This window comes from Blennius ocellaris (genome assembly GCF_963422515.1).
Source record: "Blennius ocellaris genome assembly, chromosome: 1".
NCBI lineage: Eukaryota > Metazoa > Chordata > Actinopteri > Blenniiformes > Blenniidae > Blennius > Blennius ocellaris.
The window spans coordinates 17,664,194-17,684,789 of record NC_137650.1 but is presented as its reverse complement, the minus strand read 5'-3'; the positions used below and the strand labels follow the sequence as shown (position 1 = coordinate 17,684,789).

Sequence of the window (20,596 nt, the reverse complement as noted above, 5' to 3'; positions counted from 1 at the left end):
TGTGTGTGTGTGTGTGTGTGTGTGTGTGTGTGTGTGTGTGTGTGTGTGTGTGTGTGTGTGTGTGTGTGTGTGTGTGTGTGTGTGTGTGTGTGTGCTATAGAGCAGCAACAGCTGTTCTCCAGATGTCCTCAGTTCCCCGCTGACAAAGAAATGATAAAACAAAATCCATGCAAAGATATAAGTTAGGCTGAATGTTTATTTTGTTGCATTGTTTGATGAAATTGAATGTATGTTTAATTAAAAGTGTCATGCTCTGTATATGATTTTTACTCCGTTGAAAATGTATCTGATTTACTGCTTTCACAAAAGGCTTTATGAAGTGTTTGGACACCTGCATCATCAAAATGCAGCATTAATTGTGAAACAGGATGTATAGAAGATGTAATATATACATATTGCAATTTTTTCTAAACCAGTGGTTTTCAAACTGTGGGAAAGTGAGAACCACATTGTGATCTCCAGGCTCCCATCGACTCTCCCCCAACAAGGAACATGTTCAAACTCAATTCTTGTGAATGTTTAACGCATTATGACATATCATTGTTAATTTGTTAAGAACCCTCAGCAATACAAAACACAAGTTTTCCTGCTGACTTACCGGTACTACTTTTATTATTGATATCTGGTAAGTCTTTATACATTTTCGAACGCAGCTATTGGAGTTATGGTTTAGCATGAATAATAATTTGATAAAAACTGTGTTTTAATATGCGGTAATTGATCAGTTTACCATACTCTTTTAAACATAATTTATTCTGAAAAATTTAAAAAGAAAGAAAACATGCTGAAGAAACTCCAAACACAGAACAAAAATGGAATGAAAACGATCTTGAGAGATAAATTACAACAATTCTCTCTTCAGATTTGATTGTGAGAAACAAATGACAGGTTTCTTTTCCACATCATTGTTTGGCTCTCCAATCTAGAAGGGAGATTATTTGCTTAGTTTCCACCTGTGCTTTGCTTTAAAAAAAAATACTATTGATCCTGCAGGCACAGTCACAGCAAGTGCACACAATTTATGCTTATAAAGATGGAGATGTTATTGTTGTTTGTAACAGCATGCCGCCGTGTTCTGGTAAAAACCGATGTCATTAGCGTTGAAATCATTCAGTCTCTTCTTCCGTCTGTGACATTAGTGGAAATCTAGCTGGCATCTGTGCTGAAAGGTTACCTTATTTGTTTGACACAAGCAGCTGAAAAAATGAATATGTACTTATGTTGTTGGTTTGCTTGTTTTGTGATTATATTTAGCCGTTTTCCACGGTGTTATGCACAGTAATTGCGAGGGCTGCTGGGTTTTAACCAGCTCCTCTCTTGTTGGCGAATAAACTACATGGTGAGTGCCGTTCTAAACAGGTGGCTCTAAATGACAGGGTAGCGGGTAATAAGTCTCCCTTCCACTACATTCATCAAGCAAAGATCCTACTGACCCATTTAGCTAATTGCATATCAGGATCTACGACTCATCCCCAACAGCGCGGGAGTAAACCAGACAAATTCACTTGTGGGCGTCAGTCATTCTGCAATGCAGAACTGCGCTATGATGTTTATGATGAGTTTAGACTTTTAATCGCCATCAACACACAACTTGAGTCCAGAAACAACATACTCTGTTTGTGTCTCACACATCATTTTGTGCTCAAAGTGTATGAAGGCAGGAAATGAGGAGCTTAATTACTCATCCTTTCTTTTGATTTTTTTTTTTTTTTTTTTTAACGCCGCTCTGCCATTGCATTTCAGGATTTTTAGTTCATAGTGTTGGATCGTATTGGTGTCGTGTCATGAAGCTGATGGACAGGAATTTTGCAATTTTGCTACAGGAAATGATCGGATTGTCCTTGATGCTACTGTTTACAGCCCTAAAAGATGTGCTTGACACTGGCAGTTGTATCCGAGCTGAGCGAAGACATCGAGCCAGTTATCACTTATCAGACTAATACGTTATGGGGATGTTTGACTTTTTGGATGGATTTCAGTTGATAATAATAAGATTTAGCGTACTTGAAAGAGGAAAAAAAAAATGATTTTAATGATCTCTGTCCTGAGATCATGACATGAAGGAGTACTTTAGTTGTCGTGCTCCAGTCTGAACTTTACAAGACGGCTACAACTCAAAATTACCTTTGTTGTAATAATCGGGAGTGGTTAAGTTATAGAGTTAACTCGTGGACTCCAGCTGCATACTTAATGGGAAGATAAGACGGTGCTATTGCTCCTTTCATCTGTGGGCAAGACTGAGTACAAAGCATTTCCTAAATGTTGGAAGTACTTCCTTATGAGGAGAAAGTCAGTAGAAATGTTGTTTGTGCAGACCATTAAAGAGTTTGGAGGGAAAAATGTGGATGGCAGTGAGCTATGTTTCCCCTCAGTGAACAGCTGTCATTGATCTTTGTGGTGGCCTACAGCGAGGAACTTGGCACCCAACCCCCATTAGCTGGAGTGGAGCTTCTCAGCGGCGGCAACTGTGTGCAATAAATCAGGTTCATAGAATGAATTAAAATTTCTCCTGATGGCTGAAATGCGATGTTAATGTTTCACAGAGGCGCATTTCATTTTGCCGCTGCATGGCGTGAAGCGGCCACATCAGCCGTTGTGTTGGAGACTTCATAGTGAGCCGCTTTATTAAAGCTCCATTTTTGGGACCGGAGCAAGGTGTTTCCCAGGCACGTTATTGTCTGACCTGTCTCCACTCTGTCCTCCTCTGCTCCGTGTGAGTAATGAAACCTGCAGGACGAACCAAACAATGAAGTCCCAAGTGGCGTATTGTGCTTATGAAGATTACCAGCCGAGAATTGCCCCACCTCGGGGGGGGTGCCTGGTAGTTGTTCACGAGCCTTACTTCCTGTCCTTTTTTTTTTGCAATAAAGCACAAACATCCCCAGAGTTAAGTTTGTTATCTTTTAAAGCACAGTTACTCCTGGTATCTGCGGTGACCCCCGGGTTGCATTTCCCTAACTAAGCGTGGAGGATTTTGCTCAAAGCAATCCCCCCTCAGGCTCAGCGAGGAGAATCACAGGAATGCAAATGTATCCGAAGTTGTGCGAGATAAGGTTTATGTCTGCTTTTTTTTTTGTCTATAATTTGTAAGCTCACATTTATTTTCCTCAAAGCACTGCCATCTCTCTCACCAATTTTTTTTTTCTTCATGTTTAATGATGTTTGATCAGAAAGAAAGTCTCTCCAACATGGCTTACTATGAAGCTTGGGTAATTGGCACCTTAATAACCATGTATTACCCCAGTATATAAACATTGTAGACCTCAGTTTATGCATCGCACTATAATTTAAGGGCTAACACGCATCTTGTCAGTTTTAGCAATTTCATTTGCTAAAAACATCGGTTCCTGTTTTTGTTATGATTAAGTGGTATTTGTGCATCCTAGATTGTTTTCAAGTGTTAAGTGATATGGTTTGCGGTCAAGTTGCAGACTGGCTTCACTACATTTATGCCAGGGGGAATAATATTTTACAAAAAGCTGGCTAATATCCTAAAAACTAAATGAGGAAGAAGAGCTCCTTGAAACTGTTTATTATCTCTTTGTACATAATTAATTATTCTTTCAATGGTGTTTGTAACATTTTTTAGGGCCATGGTGGAGTTTCAGGACTGAATTAATTGTGTGAATCGCTTGCCAGTGAGCAAGAAACCCCTTTTCAACTGAATGCCAACGTCAGCAAGTCAATGGCACTCGAGGGAGGGTTGTTGCCGCTGGTCGCCTCAGCAGAGCTGGGGTTCACAGAGTCTGAAGGTTGAGCAGCGAATCAGAGTCATCAATAGTTGTGCTGGCAGCTGTTACCTTTCAGCAAAGTCGAGTTATTTGGACTCCATAACATTCCTGGTGTGATTCCTGATCAGGAGGTCTTTCTGTGAGGAATTGCATGTTCTCCCTGATGAATGGTGACTCTGGAATCCACCAATTGTTAGCCGAGAATCATCGTCGTAATGATATCCCGAGTCCCATCTCGCATGTGCTGCATGTAAAATCAGATCATTTCAGCGGTACATAAGTTTGCATGGCTGCTAAATCACCGTCTGCTCTTCTGGACTGTTTGCGAATGTGAGTGTTGGTGAAACTGCAGTGTGTGCAACGCCTCCCGAGAGAGAAGTGACGAGCTCGACAGCGAGAGCCTGCAGTGTGCCGCTTCTTTCTCCAATGAGCCTCCTTTGGAGTGTCTCTCACTTGTCCCTCATCAGTCCTCCATCCCGCCGGTGTCGCGGCTGCAGCTCATGTCATTAACCGTGGTTATGGGCATTATACTGTAGTGCCTGGACAGGTGTAATAATCTATGCTGCCTAATGTGAAATGTTCTGCTTGGCCTCACTAATGATGATGCCAGTCCCGGGTATTGGAAAATTATAGCCGCAGCAAACTGATGAATAAACTAAAATTGAGTGACATGCAGTTTCTCCTGTTGTAGAATGTGTGTCGTTATTTCTAATCCCTCGAGCTCTACCTTTGCTAGTAATGACAAGACTTTAAAGAATGTAATGCATCCAGAACGCATCAGGAGACATCAGTACCAAGTTATTTGTAAACTTGCATGCGTAAGTGTTTTTTAGCCGAAGAGAGTATTGATAGCTGAAATTACTAACCATAACAGAGGTCATGGTTTCAATAATAATAATGTGGAGGCTTTTACGCCCCAGTGACCTTGTCTTTTTACTCAAACACGTGAAAGGAGATTGAATTTAATAGATTTGCTGGAGATTCTGGTTCACCATCTTTTAACCCCCATAATGAACAAATCCTTACCTCCTAAATCAGATTGTCTCTTTCACGTGTTTCTTGACATTTAATTGGCTCGACTACTTTTGCTCCCTGAAGCTTGCTCCTTGGATATCATTCAAAAGAAGTGTTCCTGCTGTTTACTTGCCATCCTTCCCTCTACTTGTCATGACTCTGTGCGATTATGGACTAAGTGAAGTACCTCAATTTGTAAATTTGTCGTTGAAATGAAAATGTTTGAGCGTGAGCATTGTCCATGTTTTGTTCCTTTGATGTAGAGAAAAATGTTTTAATTATCTTTGCATGTAATGGCACACACATGCATTTGTTTGATTGATGCCCACCATTTGTTTTTCAGCTGTGAAGATCAGCGGTCAACCTCAGCTGTGTTTCCTTCAGCAATAAGGTAAGAGGCTTTTAACGGAGAGGCGAAGGCACACAGTGACAATCAGACCGTTGAGTCCTCTGTTTGGACTCTAGATGGAAATGTAATTACAGATGGTGTGTAAGTGCCACTTGCACATTATAGACTTGAAGCTGCAATGATCCGACTTCATAAAGTGGAATTAAAGTGAGAAGTTGCACATTTGATTAATAGTATGAGAAGCAGTCCTTTGTGCGGAGGGAGGGAGAAATTCACTCAATGTAAATACACTTGTTCACCTAATGTGTATGGTTTTTTTGTATTGAGCAGAATGTACTCTGAGAAAATAACCCATCATAACGAATAACCCATCTTAGCCGCTACCCCTGAGAGCAGCAGTAAAAAAAAAAAAAAAAAAAGATTACTAGTACAAGTGAAATACAAAGATCTAAATTTAGGGTGCAAATTAAAAATTTGTACCAAAACATTCTACTTCTGAGTGCACGGTTTAATTTCTTCCATTTCCATGGTAAATCATGTGCCAGTGTTATTGGCCGCTCAGTGGCTCACATCTTCATTAGATTGTGTGTAGTGTTCTGTCCTGTGCTCCATGTTTTTCCTGGCTCCATTGGTCAGGATCACAATTAATTTGTAGCTTCCAGGAAGCCGTACGGAAACGTACCGGAGGAGATTTCGAGTCTTCGTCCGGCAGGCTCTTCACTTCCCTCTGATGCTGCTAATTGCAGCAGCAGCTCATCTGTTTTCACACACTCGTGTATTTTTTTTTTCACTCCCTTCATGAGTCATTCTCCTCGCTTTACACAATCACAGGAATCCAGTGAAAACTGGGTGTTGGATATACGGCATATGCAGTTCATCTGTATACCTCCTCTAAAAGCATTACACATCATTAGTGCTGTTGGAGCCAATCGAGTTACTTGGGCTTCATTTGTGCTTAACTGTCCTGTGTGTGTGTGTGTGTGTGTGCTGGCATGTCAAACAAATCAGATTCAAAGCTGCAAAATACTCTAGGGAGACTGTGGCCTGGTTGTTAGACCAGGTTGTCTTTCACACCCTCTGGTTGGTGGTCCGGTACCTCATCTCATCCTGTCCGTGAGTCTGAAGTTCTTTGTGCGACACGCAGAACCCCAAAATCACATCCTGCATGACTGCTGTCACCATTGGTGTGTGTGTGCGTGCGTGTAGAAGGAGTGAACATGACTTAACAATGGAAAAGTAGTACAATGTTGTATAAACTGTGAATGAAGTCCCTTTATTTATCATTTGTTAGTAATTACTAGACCCAATAGATGGCATAACTGTTTCTGCGTGTGTGTGTACATGTGTTCGCTAATGCTTCTGACGGCACCTAATAATGTTCATTTTCAGGCTGACTCAATGCACCACATTGAGAGGGCAATTAACTTGCAGCATCTGGTGCCCAGCTTCTCTGTAGCCGTGTTGCACTCCACAAATGAGTTTACAGTCACTGTGTGTTTTACTTTTCCTGCAATTAATGAGCTCTGATGTTGATTTGTCTCGTGCCATGCTTCAATAAACAGCCAGATCACAACATAACAGCCTAATGTGCTTAGAGTGGAACACTGGAGCATAATAAGGCAACAGGTTACAAAGTGGCTTTTGAAACTAGTGAAATGCAAATTATTCACTGGTTTGTTTCTGCATTTGCTGGAAAATTAAAAATTTGCTGTTTTTTCCTCCCATTTGGTTTTGAGTTATTAGCATTGCAGTGACCTGCAGAGTTTATGAACCGAATGCTTAAAAAAATTTTTTTTATTTAATATTCGAGTATGGTGAGTCGGACACTCAATGCCACGCACTACTAACCAGGGCTATGTTACAACATCTGTCCCAACTCGGCCTTAAAATACAAAAGCTCAACACATAATACAGTCTACAAACTGTATTTGGCACCATAGAATATGAAGCATCCAATTTATTTATGATGAGACGACTGATTCCTCTTCAAAAATTTTAAACTTAAAGACATTATCCATTGAGATTTTGGGGGCCATCTACAGAAAATGAGAAGAAATGTGATTGCTTGAATGAGGATTTGCAGAGGAGCACTTTATTGCCACTAGATGCTCTACGGGTTATCGAGTCTAAAGCTCTAAGTGGAACCACAAGGTCACTGAATACTTGAGCAGTTCGATTATGTAGGCAATGATGGATGAATTCGAGGTTGTTAAGATCAATAAATATATCAAGACTTTTGCATTTTTGTGATTTTCTGCAACAAAATCTCAATTTTCCATGTTTGATGTTTGGGTTTGCAATATAATATTCTATGAAATATTCATTTGGCGTCTAGTTTTCTAAATGTTGCTGTTACTCTGCAAACAGGCAAGGATATGGAGCACAAATAAACACTATCTGTTTTCAACATTGCAAGCAAAGTGCAACATTGCCACTTGCTAAAGATTTTTCTATGAATTCATGAAGAAAAGATGAACATCCATAGCTTTGTGCAACCAGAAAAGCGAGATTTTATTTTACTTGCTATTGGAATACATGTTTAAGTATTGTATTGATGCATTATTCACATCACTGATTGGAATATTGCAAATTAATTACATTGTGCTCACATGATTAGCTGCTATTATTTCTGGAAGTCATCCTGAATAATTGTGAAATGCTCGTGTGGTCAGAATTTCAGCTGAAGAAGCATGATGGGGTGTCCTCGGAGCCACTTGCATGGAGTGTGATACTATTGCCAGTTCACTGCTTTTTGTTCCCCTTGCCCACCTCCGATACATACTGACCAAACACTTGTTAAGTTTGACAGTTTGAGATGCTCTAAGCCTTCACAATTAGGCCACTGCCAAACCCGATAAAAAATTCATGCTTGCCAATTTTTTATGCTTTTAACACAAATAACACAAAAACTGCCCACTTAATTTTTCTTGCCCCTAATACCCATTCAGGTGAATAACACTCAATCCAACTGCCTTGATATTATGACTGATTGGTGCACTTTCTTGGCCTTTATTTGTTGGCAACTGTGGGAGATCACTATAAGCTTGGAAATATCTGGATGTAAAGATAATTGCATTCCAGGTATGTTATATAATTGTCGTGCTGCGTTTGAGGTGTTATATAAATACCTTGCTGCAGTAGTTGACGCAGACATTATTCACCATGATGATGGTAAAGCAATGGTCACGTCTGACTATGACCAGATGTTGTGGAATTTCTTGAGTCAGAGCAGCAGCATGTTATTTGAGCGAGGGAGCATCGTCACACTCCGCAGAGTAACAGTCCGACCGATCCCCCGTTTGTCATCATGTTTTACTCAATGTATAGTTTCCTGATGACATTGTCTCAGAAGGCGTATTATATTTATGAGCATCATTGAATGTGATGTTTTTCACTGCAGCCCTTAATTAAAAGTGGATTATTATGAGAAGAAAGCCTCTGAGGCAATGTAACTACTTGTTCCATTTGTCAACAGGCAGATTGTGTTTTTTATGTTTTTTTTGGAGAAGTGGTCCCAGTGGTTCTGACTGGCCTGGGTGTTGGGAAATGGAGTGTCTTCTGACCACATCTTACCTCACCTCCTGTACGCTTTCTCACGGCATTCCTTCCACTGCCAGACATGTTGTCGGTAAAGCGGTGGGTCACGGCCCCTGCTGTTGAGTGACATCGAAATAGCAGCTGACCGGAACCGTTGCAGTGAATCACCTGTGGCGGCCGCCATGGGTTTTGTAATCACATCTGCATCACTGCTGTATAGAGCAGCTGAAAATGGGTGACATTGTTCGGCAAATTTAACCACTTTCACCCCCAAGAAATAAAATGGCTTCTGTATTGTTTATCTTAACCTTGAACCTGATTTTTGCTTGACCTGGAACGAGTCACGCATAATAGAGAACATTTCATTATACACAAATAGCTCTTCCATTTAGTGATATCGTCTTCGTAGAGAAAATTGCAGAAAAATGATGTCTCAATAGATGATTCACACAGACATTATTTCAATCAACAGTCTCAGTCTGCTCAAGGCTGTGGAATTATTAACGAGAATGAGGGGCTCAGACAGAATCTGGATATGACAGCCATAATTATGCCGTTTTTTTTTTTTTTTTTAACTAAAGCCAAAAGTCCCACAAGGACCACAATCAGCCCACACCAAAGTGCAGAGATTATGTGGACATTTAGTGCATGGCAGCAATTATTGATTCACAGTCTCCTCATTATTTTCCTGCAGAGTTTTTTGGGCTGGGGGGAGGGGGGGGGGGGGGGTTTGTGTGTCAGGATGAGTACTAATGACCCGAAGTGCCATCAGTCCTGAGCAGAGGGAAGCTCACTGAAGTCACTTTTCTCTTTGCATTTAAATAAAATATCAGCCTCAGTCTTGGAAATGTATAACATTTTGTTGTGAGTTCAAAGTGTACCTGTTGACTTAATCCATCCGTCTCCTTGACTTGCTTTCCATCAACGTGAGGTCGCACCTGGCTCCAGCCTGTCCCAGCTGATGACGGGGCTTCAAGGCCAGGTACGACCTGGACATGTTCCGAGTCCATTACAGGGATAATGCATAAGACTGCACACACAAGTGTGTTTCTATGTGTACTGTTCTTAATTCTAATCATATGTCCTGTTTGATTCACAATGACTGAAATTTACTGTCGTTGACTAACCTAACCCATTATTTTTTGCACTGAAAGTAGCAAGGTTAGCGAATCCCCATGCCCACACAGAACAAGCAAATTAAACACAAAAATGACTTGCATCAAAATGGGAAAGTCCTATTCATTGGATTTTGCTTTCATTTATTTTTGCCATATACAGATTAAAATACTTTGACAGCAAGTCTTTTTTTTTTAACTACCGGTAATCAAAAACTGTATGTAAAATCATGAAGTCCTCCAAATAGTATTTTTCTCTAACATAGTAGGAAGCAGAAAATGAAATCCTGCAAGCACAAGTACAGATGGATGGGATGAATCATAGGCCAAGCGAGCATTTACCACATCTCCCCTCAGTAATCGAGTGTTCACAACAAGCGCTAAAATCTTTTCAGTGCAGCTTCTTGGTTTCAAGTCGAGCCCAATGGAAGAGAAGAAGAAATTTTACGTAGGTTGTGCAAGTGATCAACTCTCTTTTTGCCCATCCGCGCAACCCACAATGCTGAAAGCACTGACACAAATGTGAAGTGACTCATGTTGACGGTGACGATCTGACTGGCAGGGTGGTCTGCGTCTGGTTTGGCGACTCTTGGCTTTCTGCGTTGCTGACTGACGGTGCTCAGCTTTCATACAGAGCGTTTTGAGAGCGCACCGGAATCAGACGTAGTGGTGATGTCTCCTGAGCGCTGTAGTAAACCATCTCTGAGAGAGGAGCTTTTAGGATGACTGATGCTCCTTTCATTTATATTTTCCTCTGTGTGATTTGTATTTTAAAGCTGACCTGCAGGAAAAACATCGATGGTCCTTGATTTACTTTGCTTACATATCTTTTTACAACACTTTTGCTGTGGCACAGTGGAGGAGGATCCAGAGGATTCATTTATTCAGGGTTTATTATGGTACAAGTGGAGATTTTAAATACTTTACACATAACACAATATCAGCAGGTCAGTAAATCATGTGCCTCTTCTGCGGAAACGGAACCACAGTGTGCTGCTTTCGCATGATGCCGCATTTTGAGGTTGTCGTTTCACTCGAGAAGCAACATCAGCATCGGAGGTGAAAGCCACGGCTCCGAGCGCTCGTTGACCGTGTCTTTTCAAGTTATCCTCGCTGCTGTAACAGGAAACAATAGCATGCGGGTGATTAAGCTCCAGGGGCTGATTGCAGGTTTGTACTTGGAAAGTGCATGAGCGTATTTCTGGTGCTCCACGCTTCACATTGCGTGGTGGCTGCAGTGTCTTCCCACACGGAGCAGGATGTTTTGAATCTCCATCGTGACCAGAGGCAGAACGGAACAGCCAGTTTAAAACCAAAGGAGGATGAGGTGATGCTTTCATTTGCCACATGTTGGGAAGAATCCACGTAAGAGATTTCAAGGACATTACCAGTATGTTTAGATTTTCTGCTCAATTGCTTTTGCTACAGGTTTGAATTAAATACTCATCAGTCAGTGCTTGGTATTCTGTCAGTTTCATTATTGTACAAGAGCTCGTCAGCCTCTTTTTGATGCCAACAAAGAAATTGAATCATTTAATCATATACGGATCATTTAATTGTACCATTCATTCAGATGGGTTAGCAGATGAGAGGAATCATTTTATGCACTGTTAGTATTTCATTGCTTCCTCACAATGGGCAATGAAACTTCTGGCTGCTTTGAAGAGATGCATATCCAAAGTCATTGTGGACGTTTTAGTGTCCCATCATGGGCTGAGACGGCCTCGGCTGCTTTCCTAAGGACGATCATCTCTGGCCAGCTTTCAGTAGTAGTTGCTGTTTGTATGGTCTTGTCACTAGATTTGTAAAAAATTTAAATATTGTCCCTTAATCGATGATGTATCAAGCAGCAAATGTCAGCCGAGTTCCAGTGTTTTTTCATTTCCCAGCCTTAAAAAAGAGATCTGATATTAGTCAGGATGCAACCGGCCTGTGTCACCATGGCAACGGTATTTCAACACATCCTCTGTTAACAATAGTGGAGTTTTAGGGTGAATCCATACTTCAGGTCGAAAATAAAAGCTGTTGCCTTTAAGCAAGGGTTGTAAAGCATGATTAACCAAGTGGAGGCTCATAATTGCTCCGTCTAACATATCTGCTCTTGTTTTCAAGCAGCCTTCAGAATTGATATCTGTATGACGGATTGTGGCGGTGACGGTGGTTTGGCTTCATATTTCAGATTGATTCCCTCCATCTGATTAAAAAGCAAAAATGATTCAGGCCTACTCCTCTCTGGACTTTCTCACTTTGGAAAATTGATCTTCGCTCTAACAGTTTTTTTTCCAACCATTTTTGTTCACTTTATAGGAATATAAAAACAACAAACAAGGTAATGACAATGAATTAGCGTGCTGTCCGACTGTCGATACTATAATAGGTCGAATAAGGCATTATTGGCTTACTTTCAATGAGATTTATTGTGTTGTGCTTTTCTTATCTTGTCTGCATGAAACCTGACACTTGCACTGGAGCTGCCATTGACTGACATGCTTCACCTGGTCATCTGCCAGTCGGTTTGTCTCCCTTTTGCTCTCTGTCATACATACAAACGTGCATACAAAGATGGACATGCAAAAACACGACTGGCAGCCTGTGTCAGTCGGGATGTTCTGCCACCAAACCCCTGCTTCAGATTGTTGTGTAGTTTTCAACAGACTTCTCACATGTAGCTTTTGTATTTCATATGTATATTTTTGTAATAAAGAGCAAAGTAAACTGTTATTTTTTGTAGTTTTTTTTTTTGTAGTTGCCCCCTGGCCTGTAAAAATAAGTACAAAGTCGGTCTGTTCCAACATTTGCTTTGCAGCCGAACAAATGACCATTAAAATGAGTTGCTTCTGGTTTTCATCATGCACATGAAATTTTTATCTGACCATTCACATTAACCACATGCTATTTCCAGAAGGAGAGAGATGAAGATAAAAAAAAACCAGCACGCATTTCACTTCATCCTCATCCCACTTCATCTGTCATACTCACTACCAACAATTATCAGTGAGAACTTTCCCCGAGATCAAAAATGTTTGAAACCGGAACTTCTCTTTAAAGTTGCAGCATGTTTTCTTTGATACAGACAGAAGGAAAACAACACAGGCCTTGTGGAGCTCAAGCATTAATATTCAATAACAAGTTTACCTTGAAACCTGATACGTTTGTGCCTGCACTTCCACATGGACTCCTTTTGGCTCTCTTCATAGTATGAAGAGGCAGATCTGAACCTCTGTTACTGTTATTAGTGGAGTCGAACTATTACTTGTCTTGGAGAAATTAAAAGTCTACGTCCAAGTCTTTGTTTTGTAGATTTTACTGAGTACACTACACTTTGCTCAGTGCCAGCTCAGATAGGCTCCAACTATAAGGGAGTGCAACTGGATAATAAGGCACTTATAAAAGATTTATACATTATAGGGTGAGGGGAAAAAAAACCCAACGACATTAAAAAAAACACTGTTAAAGGACAAAGGCTTAGACCAGGGGTCGGCAGACTTTAACCCCCCGTTATTGTTGGCATGACACTGTACCGCGGTCTTCCTGTGTCAAAGATAGAGGAAGCTCCCGGCTTCAGACGGTCATTGAGCTGTGGCTCTGGCTGCCGTGACCTGCAGCTTTCATGTTCTTCACGCCATTATTGTTGCATAATGACGTTACATTGCTGTTTCGTCCACAACCCAGCTACATTTTACCGCACTCTTTGTAGTGGCACCGCGCAACACAATTGGTCTGGGTGCTTTGCTTTAACGTACCGCAGTTAACTGCAGTAGGACCGAGGCTCAAGGAGCCGCAGCAGAGGGAACAAAGAGCCACATGTAGCTTCAGAGTTGTAGGTTGGAGACCCCCGGCTGAGACTCCTCTAAAAGTTTAAGGGCTTAAGCCGTTTCTTTGAATATTACTTGTGCCCCACCATTGTTACAAAACTTGGTAGTACACAACGGATTCTAACTACGCTGACTCTTCAAACTTTACTTCAACAATCTTAACCTATTGGCTCCTTTAACAACTACCTTGCCCTCTCCAAACTCCAATAATTGATTCCTGCAAAGCAGAGGCAGGCTGTAAGAAGATGACCAAGTGTTCCCTGGGAGCCATTTCCTCAGGTTTTAATGTGCTTAAGAATTGCCAGGCAGGAGGAACAGTTAAGGTCACGTTGAGGTCTGGAAGATCCACCAAACTTTGCAAGGAGCAGCGCTCAAAGGATTGCTGCAGGAGCAGATTCTCACCTCCCTTTGGCTGCAGGATGCGTTCAGGAAGACGGAGCAGACTGGAGAGTGGAGGAGGACTGTTCTCCTGGGCTGCTACACCTGCACACCTATGACCTTCATTTAAGAGTCATCCCAAGAAAAACATTTCTGAAAATGAACGAAGAAAATTTCAAATGTATTGTGGTAAATCAATTGTCTGTTAAATCACAAAGAGGATTGTAAACACAGCGAATAAAAGCATGTTTGAGGAAAGAAGGATTATTGATGTTCAGAACAGTACACATCTCTATCTGTTAGGAACTAAGGTGGAGGGATTATGTTTTTGGCCGTGAGCAGCATGGGGAACGGTTACAGTGAAAAGGAAGGAATAGATTCAAAGATTGAATACCAGAAAATTCTGGAATAAAGCAACAAAAAAAAATACAAATAGTGGTAGCAATAGCCACTGCATATAGCTATAAATTTCAACAATCTTTTGGCTTGCCTCAGAAGAGACCTTGTAGAACTCTCAAAGAGCTCAAAACCTTTTGTAAGAAGAAAAAGAGAAAAAAACAATCAAACTAGAATTTAAAAAAAAACTTTTAGTTGTTGTGAAAACATTTACAAGCTGCAATACTTGCCAAAGGGATCGTTATGAAGTACTGACCCTGCACGTTACCCAACATTTCGCTATGGGATCTTCCACTCTTAAGCTATTCTTAAACTGTGAAAAATAAAAATGAAAAGATTCTGTTGTTTCAGAGATGAAGAAAATACTTAATTTTTCCGCTTCATCGCTTTCAGCAGTGGCATTATCTATAACCCATAAACACAAACAACAACTTTGACCCACACTGCCTACCTCAGACTGTGGCCTCATTTCCAAGACTTCATTGATCAGTCTCACTTTGTCTGAATTGAAACTGTAAAAAAAAAAAAAAGAAGTTAATTATGTGTTTTTGTGTGAACTCTGAGCCGCTGAGCTGAGAACTGTTGTTTCAACTTTAATATGCTTTCAGAGAGCAGAATGGTATTTACTCGCCCTGCTTTTTCCACCGACCGTGAAGTTACAAGGGCGCTCTTTCGACCTCCTGTCCACCGCCGCCCCGTTCAGACTGCTGCGCGATGACGACGGCCTCATTCTGAACTGTGCCAGCTGGGCGTTGTATATGACTCAGACCTGTGTGTTTTAGATCCATTTCTTTTTTGCATGATGAGCAGTTGTATTGTTTATGTTGTGCTTTCATTGATATGAAACGCCGGCGTCTCATTGGCACCTGAGGATATTTAGAGGAAACGGTTGGCTTGTTCTAGACGCAGTGAACAAATTCATCATGGTAAATTATTCACAACTGTTTAATTCAACCTGTACGGGGGTGGATGTTTGATCATATCAGAAAACACTGAGTATATATGTTTAGAACATTTGACTGGGCGAAAGCAGGGAACATCCTGGACTGGCAAACACAGAAAACTGGGGAAATTCTTAAGTGAGAAGTGTGTTTGCAGACTGTCTGTGTTTTTATCTCTTAAAACATTAACGAAGCATAAAAGTGTCAGGCATGAATGGTGTTCTTTTGTGATGATGTATAACCTGCATGCATCGCTGGTTTACATTCAGCGTTAACCTGTGAAACTGTCACAGCGTCATGTGAGAAGACGAGGAAAGTTAAAGGAAACCCACTATGTCTCTGTCATTGAATTGAACTAGGTGCCAGAGGTAAAATGCTCAAACCCAGTGTTCAGCTCAGAAAAGCACAAAAGCCTTTTTGTCATGCAGAAATGTATCTCATTGCATACAAATATGCAAATAATGCATGAATTTAACCTCTCTGTCAAACGTCCAATGCCACACTCGTTACATTTTTCACCCTTAATACTTTTCTATACTGGCTCTCAGCAATCCAAGATTTGGCGTAAAGGTTGCTGATTTTTGTCTGACATGCAGCTTTACAGCCTGAGTGTTTAACAAATTGCTATGGACTCTCTTTCAATAACTGGAAAGCCACTCAGGATGTTAGCAGAAGCCTCACTAAAGGGTGCCGTACACAGTCCGATTAATATTCAGCAGCAGTGCATATAAAGTAGAAGGATCGTAATCTGCAACACGCTCCAGGAGCACTTTAGTCCTCCCGCAGAGACTCCAGACTTACATTGTTTTTTTTATTTTTTTTAAAGGTTTTTCTAACGGGCATGTCTAATTAAAGCTTTTCATCTCAGTGTCTGTTTTATCATGTTTTACAGTGTGTGAAATGCTGTTTCTCTGCAGTCGTATTCATTTAAAAGCGTCACAGCTTCGCAGATCTCGCTCTCACTCTCAACCGCCGCTGCATATGAAGTGAATGTCACTGTCACATGATGGTGTGACATTGTGCTGTATCTGCTGCTGTTTCACTTGATAAGGCCAATTTGCAATGATTTATGTGCTTACATGAAAATACTGCCCTTTGTATGAAAAAGAATGGCAATCAATTAAATGCAGATGGATGGACTAATTACAATGTTTGCCCAGTTTGGCTTCTATTTCAGAACTAGGTTAGCAACATGCTACAGCCAAATATTGAACAGACTCTCAGGTCCAGAACTCCTTTAGGATTGGCCTGTTTGACTTGTGGGCTGTTCTATTATTGGATTAGAGGCCATGTTACTGTAATAGGGCTCGGGCATTCCCAGCAGGCGCAGCAATGCCTCATTGATCTATTGAACAATAGCTACATGTTCCACTGCTCGGTCTCATTTTCCTTTTTATCTCACGAGCCTTTTGTCTGACTCTTAAGCTGCAAGTTTTCTCTAAATGAAATCGAATTCAGTGTGTGTGTGTGCACAGTGACAAAGTGGAACCTGCTTCTCTCTCGCCGGGCTGCGCGCTCCGAGCTGCTTCTCTTTCCTCCAGTGTGTCTGTGTCAAAGCCAACGTCTCTGAGTTACCGACTCAAACGGCACGGCGCTGAACACAAACTGTGCCGACAGCTCGAATTCTTCAGCTTCTGTCAACATTTGCTCTCTTGGATGTGCATTGCAGCCAGAGCACAAAGGGGCTGCAGCCTAATCATTGGTACTTAAAAAGGGAAGAGTCTTTGTGTGCAAGTCATCATATCTTTAGAGGCTATTTACTGTGTCCACACGGAGTCTTGAAAACCGACTAATTTATGGGCGGTCACTGTGTAAAGTTTGGTCGCTGCCCTCCTTTCAACAACCCTACCATCATTAGTTGACTTTCACTGGTGGTAAATGAAGTCTTGTTCAAATGTATGCTGGGACAAGTGGTTATGATACTGTGGCATCAGAGGAGCAATGTTTTATCAGCGTTTTATACAAAACAAAATGCACACATTTTTCTCCCATCGATTGGAGATGCAGTGGTGCACGTGTATCTTTACATCTTACGCTCGCCACTGGGCGTTAAGGATTACTATACTTAACTAAAAATAGACACAGATGCATATCTCTGCTCATGTCACAGATCAAGACTGCAATCATATTACAGCCTATCGTGTGATCTGCGGTGTGGACTGGAGACATTTGTTGCCTGACAACCCTTCGGTTTCATGTTTCACACAAATACAAACACCAAGCAAACACATCAGTGTGTCACATCAGCCCCTTTTAAACTTTGTCAACAATAAATAAAGCATACATGAATAATTTCTATGAGCTGTAAGGCAGCGATTCTCCGGTGTGTGTGTGTGTGTGTGTGTGTGTGTGTGTGTGTGTGTGTGTGTGTGTGTGTGTGTGTGTGTGTGTGTGTGTGTGTGTGTGTGTGTGTGTGTGTGTGTGTGTGTGTGTGTGTGTGTGTGTGTGTGTGTGTGGGGGGTTACAAGGCATTAAACGTTGCCATGAAACTGGCTCGGGGGACAGGTACCAAAACAAGTGGTGAGATACTGAAAGCAGCAACTCTGCAGTGTGAATACTTCCATCAGAGGTAAAAGATGTCTAATGAAATGTCAGCGAGACGTATTAACTGTATATTATAACTACCGTAGAATAATTCTCCTGTGAGTGCTGAAATAATGTAATCAATGAAATAAGTCTGCATTAAGCTACAGTGCTGTACAAAAGAAAGTTAAAATTGGGTTTGAATGGACCATCGGAGGGCTGATTATGACGCTTCCACGAGGATATGTTTAACGTCTTCCATTTTGAATCGCTTACAAGCACAGTATTACCTTCCTCAGTGGCCTCTCCAGCACAATGTCCCTGTCAGCTGGTGCTCATTTACATTAGTGTATGGTATATGATACAGGGCTGAAATACACCCTTGGGGCTAAGCTGCTTGAGTGCCTCTGACACCATTGTTATTAGCTGTGCTTTTCCCCCCTTTATTTATGGCCTCCTAACCTGGTGTCAGTCCGTGTGATATACGTGTTCAGTCACTTCCCATTCGATGTGACTTATCAGGTTTTTTTTTTTTTTTATATGCACAATACATTAAGGTTGGTCACCATGTGATTCCAAGAAATGCCGCATTTAATACTTACTCAATGACCAAGAGGGATGCATGGTTAAATTAACCCTGAGAGGGTCTGTGCTGTACATCACATGAAAACTGTTACTTGCAGTGGATTGCTATTTTTGAATATTCTTTGTGGGCCTGCAGTTGATCAAAGGAGTGTAGGTGTAACTACTGCAGTTGGGTTTAAAGTCAGGAGGGGGGATGGAAGCTCAGCGCTCGGTGTGGGAGTGTACAGTGTAGCAATTATTATGCATTTATATGCGACTTGTTTGCCTTGTGCTTTTTTTCTGTGGATTTGAGTTTCAAACGGTCTTCTGATGAGAGCAGTGGTTCATTATTCACTGCTCAAGGAGAGTGGTCCGCTTTGTTTTTAACAGTTTTGTACTACTTATTGCCCCCCCCCCCCCCCCCCCACACACACACACACACACACACACACACACACACAAAACCCCACCTACCTGATATCATAGCAGTTTAAAGAGCCAGGTATCATTATGCAGAAATTGGCATCGATTTTGATGGGAGAAGAGCAGAGACGAATAGACGGATCGAGCTGCAGACTAACAGACACGAGTGCAGCAGGTGGATGAGTTGTACAGGCACATAAAGCAGCCAGGCAAGTAAATAAAACATGCAGGGAAACAGACGGGCTGGCACACAGATGGATCCACTGGCGTGGAGAGACATGATGACAGGAATGATATAGCAGGCTGCTGGAGTCGTCACTGAAGATGCAGCACCTCCATCTTATCATGGGGAACTGGACATACAAATAAAGCAAGCCTGACACACCAGTCAGTGCACCGTCATAAAACCAAGCCGGCAAGTGACTTTGTGCGCCACTAATTTTATTAACTTACTCATGATAACACTTCACTTGGTTCACTGGCCCAAAATAATCTACTCGATATTAGATTAGTAGGTCAACTGCATTTTTCTGACATTTTCTATTATCTATCATGTTCTATTATTTTGTTAAGCGTTCTCATGGCACTGGGTAAAGATGCCTGCTCTATGTCTTGGTTTAACTTGAGACCCTCTGTGTCTGTGAGTCTGCATGTGTGTCTGTGTGGGTTCAGGGGATTAAATCTCATACCTGACAGGTTGTGGCGTCCCTGATAAAGACCCTTGACCCCCCCCCCCCCCCCCCCCCCCCCCCCCCCCCCGCCAGCTCCTCGGACACTGGGAACCCAGTGTTCAACACGTAGTTGAGGTTAATCATTAATTAGATGTTTTAAATGCAGACATTCCTCGCGAGAGAAGCAATAACATTTACTTTCTTCTTCTTTGCCTTTGCATTGGACACATGGCATTATTGAGGCAGTGAGATTTACACAGTTTAACATGCATATATCTGTTTTCTTGCACATGCAGAGCATAAATAAGCCCTAAGTTGTGGGTCTGTATTGTAAGGGGGTTGTCTACCTCTGTGTGTTAGAAATTTTATTCAGTTATTCAGAAGAATCCTGGTTGACTGAAACATCACGAAACATGGTCATGTCTGAATACTGTAACGAAGAGGATAAAAAGGAATTTTCTAAATATAATCTTGAAGAATCTAGTCATCGTCGAGATGAATTGTTATAGTGATTAGATGAACAAAATTGCAAGATTTGTAGTACATATCGGTGCGCATAGTGATAATCGACCCGAAATTAGTTTCCACAAACGTGTTATTTGTTAAAAAAAAATTATTGTAGGTTACAATGCGTTCACAAGGTAACAACAAGGTGGGGAATATTTCTCTTCCGAGTGGGAATATTGCATCTGAATGAGGCCAGAATGGGAGATTCCCATTGGGAATGTGTGGGTAGCTCCCAGAAGTCGATCCGACATGGATTTGCTTACAACCAAGATTCTAAATTACCAGACTATCTCGCACCATTTCTGTGAAGCAGACCTCGAACTATAACTTATCAAAGTATAGTTGTTGGATGTATTGATGGCAGAAAATGGCATTTCATTCCCCTCTTGGTTGTTGTATAATGAACATGTTTGTGAAGCAGCATTGGGAATGCTGTGAACCTCGAAGTGGGAGCCTACCAGCCGATAACAATCCCAGTTCCCAGCTGCTTCCAGTCCTCGTCAGTAGCAAGTGTTGCTAACTCGCTGCACTTGACGAAAGAACACAATGTATTATTATACATTATCACAGATGTTGTCACGGCTGCAGATATTTTCAGCTTATCTTATGCCTAATGCAGAGGGAGGACGTTC

The 20,596-nt window shown here is 41.4% G+C and overlaps 1 protein-coding gene across 4 annotated transcripts in view; it reads left to right on the top strand.

Annotated features, from left to right (window-relative positions):
* The window catches only part of tln2a (talin 2a), a 96,545-nt gene that overhangs the window by 21,186 nt on the left and 54,763 nt on the right, over window positions 1-20,596 (top strand). For 3 of the 4 annotated variants that reach the window (XM_080495222.1, XM_080495224.1, XM_080495225.1), the window contains exon 2: window positions 5,089-5,136. The gene's annotated coding sequence lies outside the window, so the exon portion shown is untranslated. Of the gene's footprint in view, window positions 1-5,088; window positions 5,137-9,562; window positions 9,614-20,596 lie in introns of all 4 variants that reach the window. The other variant, XM_080495223.1, reaches the window with a different exon arrangement.